The sequence below is a fragment of the Entelurus aequoreus genome, linkage group LG10 (genome assembly GCF_033978785.1).
Source record: "Entelurus aequoreus isolate RoL-2023_Sb linkage group LG10, RoL_Eaeq_v1.1, whole genome shotgun sequence".
NCBI classification, from domain to species: Eukaryota; Metazoa; Chordata; class Actinopteri; order Syngnathiformes; family Syngnathidae; genus Entelurus; species Entelurus aequoreus.
In genome coordinates this window covers 388,128-392,171 of record NC_084740.1, presented here as the reverse complement: position 1 = coordinate 392,171, position 4,044 = coordinate 388,128, and positions in this window count along the sequence as shown.

Sequence of the window (4,044 nt, the reverse complement as noted above, 5' to 3'; positions counted from 1 at the left end):
TAAGAGGATTCCCTTGTTTATTTTAACGCATATAATTGGTTAATACAGTTTTAGATAATTATGTTCTATTGTGTTGTACACAATATTTTACAGTAATGTTATACATTATGCTTATCTGTAACAATACAGTATATGTTTTAGAACCTACTAATGTATGGGAGGAATAATAAACATTGAAACATATTTGAGATTGTTCATGTCTGCATGGTTCTTTTGATTAAAATACTGTATTTTGAACTAGAAATCAGAAGTAAGTAGTAATGGGTGACACCCAAAATGTTTTTTGTTGATATGATTATTATACCATACCATCATATCATACCAAGCTCCGGTGTACGTGGTATCAAATTATAATATCAAATACCTGAGCTTGATACTTATACGAAATTCTGGGTAATAGTTGGGGAAAGAAATGCAGTGAAACTTATTTTGACAGCAGAAGTCCGAGGGGCGTCGACACAAGTGAAAAAGAAAAAGAAAATAACCATTGCTTGTACATTTACTTGTGACTTTCACAAGAAACATAAAAAGAATTAACTAAGCTACGCCAGTTTGTTGACAATACCCTACTCTATTTGATGATGTTATTTTGATTACTTCTTCTTTCATATGATATGTTATACAGCAGTCTATCAATTAACGTGCTTAACTCAAAACATTCATATCTCAAATCTATGTTGCACATTGACGTTACTTGAAATCAATTTAATTGGCGCTTCTCCCACCGAAACCCCACAATTGTAACATGTAACATGCCTCTTAAAAAGAAAAACAAACTTTAAGATACATTGATTAATCACTGCTGAGGAGGCACAAAGTGTAATAAATTTTAGTATTAAAACTTCTTGCATCAGTCCATCTTAGATGAGCTCGGGCCCAGGGAAGCCTGCGGCGTTTCTGGGTGTTGTTGATAAATATTTCTCAAATCCGTAGCTTTCAGGAAATGAAGGAATTCAAGATGAGCAAATTGTCCAACAGTTTAAGAACAACATATTTCTGTTATGTTTTGGTTATTAGTTTTTAAATTTGTAAAAACATATGAAAGTAGCTCTCCAAAAAGCAAAACCTGCTGGTAATTATCTCATTGATCTCACTGTTATTGTTTGTCTTTTGTCTCATGCTTTGTTTTTACGATGTCAGTTACTGTAAGAGCTACCGGAAGTGTTTTGTACATGAACTAGTGGAAAATGAGATGGAACTATAGAGGGTATTGACTTGGCTATATAAGTGTTAGAATGCAGGCTAATTGCTAAGAGCTTTTGTATGGAAGCACCATTTGAAAGAACCACAAACAGTAATCATCGTGTATCACTAGTTCATCATTTAAACCAGGGGTGTCAAACTCATTTTAGATCGGGGGCCACATGGAGAAAAATCTACTCCCAAGTGGGCCGGACTGGTAAAATCATGGCACGATAACTTAAAAAAATAAATAAAGACAACTTCAGATTGTTTTCTTTGTCTAAAAATAGAACAAGCACATTCTGAAATTGTACAAATACTATTTATGTTGGATTTTTTTTTTTTTACAATTACCTGTTGCGGTTAATAGTATATATACTTTATTTGTCGTTATTTATATTTTCTGAATAAATTATGTGATAATGTTCATCAGTTGGTGTTAATTTTCAATCTGTCAAGATAAACATTTTATCAAAATCAAATTAAAGTATGTTATTTATGTAGTTTGATCATTTTCCTCCACTGATGTACTAACATTATTTGGTTTATTTTGTACATATGTAGCATCATCTACAAAGATACAAATAATTGCTATTGCGACATCCAGTGGACACATTTAGAACAGCAGTTTCTTTCATTCAAAAATTTCAGGTTAATTTTTATACTTAGCAAACTCATCCCGCGGGCCGGATAAAACCTGTTCGCGGGCCTGATCCGGCCCTCGGGCCGTACGTCTGACACCCCTGATTTAAACCATATACCTTCTGTGGGTAGTGAAGTGTATTCATGTTTTTGCAGGAATGACCTTCCCTCTGACATTAATACTATTTTAAAATGTAGATTGTCCAATTTTAATCCCCCAATGTGGGTGTTTAAAGAAAAAGAAACATCCATCACGTCACTTGACATGTGGTCAATATGCTGCTACTGAAAGGAAGTGTGTGTTTTGTCTAGCTGAAAAACTACAGCTGCTGAAGTGAGACACTGGCGAGGTTGAGGGTTGTTCCTCGGCCACCATATGAATCATTTTAAGTGGACCCCGACTTAAACAAGTTGAAAAACGTATTCGGGTGTTACCATTTAGTGGTCAATTGTACGGAATATGTACTTCACTGTGCAACCTACTAATAAAAGTCCCAATCAATCAAAAAAACCTCGAAGATGCTGAAAAAAACAGGCCACTTCTGCTCGGACTCAAACTTTTTGACGTTTTGCTCAGGTTGCCATCAGCAAAATATTTTACAGTTTCCAGGGCGATGTTTACATAGCTTATAACCTCAAATACAATGAGAAAATGGGGATAAAAAAAGCAAACAGGGTAAAGGTGTCACCATTTGTATTTTTTTTGGCAGATTGGACATAGTCGTGAACAAAAGTGGAACGCTTGCGAACGAACCAATACGGATACAGTGGTAATACACTATATTGCCAAAAGTATTTGGCCACCCATCCAAATGTTCAGAATCAGGTGCCCTAATCAAAATCAAGCACTTAGGCATGGAGACTGTTTCTACAAACATTTGTGAAAGAACGAGCCGCTCTCAGTGATTTCCAGCGTGGAACTGTCATAGGATGCCACATGTGCAACAAATCCAGTGGTGAAATTTCTTTGCTCCTAAATATTCCAAAGTCAACTTTATTATAAGAAAAGTGAAGAGTTTGGGAACAACAGCAACTCAGCCACCAAGTGGTAGTCCACGTAAACTGACAGAGAGGGGTCAGCGCATGCTGAAGCGCATAGTGCAAAGACTTTCTGCACAGTCAGTTGCTACAGAGCTCCACACTTCATGTGACCTTCCAATTAGCCCACGTACAGTACGCAGAGAGCTTCATGGAATGGGATGAGTCACGCTTTTCCCATCTGGCAATCTGATGGACCAGTCTGGGTTTGGAGGTTGCCAGGAGAACGCTACATTTCGGACTGCATTGTCAAATTGAAATTTGGTGGAGGAGGAATTATGGTGTGGGGTTGTTTTTCAGGAGTTGAGCTTGGCCCCTTAATTCCAGTGAAAATAACTTTGAATGCTCCAGGATACCAAAACATTTTGGACAATTCCATGGGATGGCACTTCAAGTTCATATGTGAGTAAAGGCAGGTGGCCAAATACTTTTGGCATCATAGTGTATCTCAACATTGATGGCATTTTTCGAAAAATGGAGGAAATTATGAATGCAATAGATTGTAAACAGGGTGCAGCTGCAGTGTTTTATGGACATACCAAATTAACCATTATATCTTAACTAACAAAATAAAACGGTATGGCATCAGAGGGTTGGTCTTGAACTGGGTGAGAAGCTACTTGAACAACAGGAAGCAATACGTGAAACTATGCACTCTAAATATAACTTGCGGCGTACCCCAGGGATTAATACCGGGCCCCGCTCAGTGGCCTAGTAGTTAGAGTGTCCACCCTGAGATCGGTAGGTTGTGAGTTCAAACCCCTGGCCGAGTCATACCAAAGACTATAAAAATGGGACCCATTACCTCCCTGCTTGGCACTCAGCATCAAGCGTTGGATTTGGGGGTTAAAATGACCATTACCAAATTAAAAAAAACAAAAATTATTCCCGGGCGTGGCCACCGCTGCTGCTCACTGCTCCCCTCACCTCCCAGGGGGTGAGCAAGGGGATGGGTCAAACGTAGAGGATAATTTCACCACACCTAGTGTGTGTGTGACAATCATTAGTACTTTAAATTGTTCAGTCTCTATAAAAAACATTTGTAAAGTTACAACAATCTTAAATTTGTATTAAATCCAAATATTTTTTTAGGAGAGAATACACAAATTGTAATACCAATGCTGTCATAACAGAATACATTAGATACTTAAAGAGGTGGTTCGTCAAAAATAGACTAGCTTT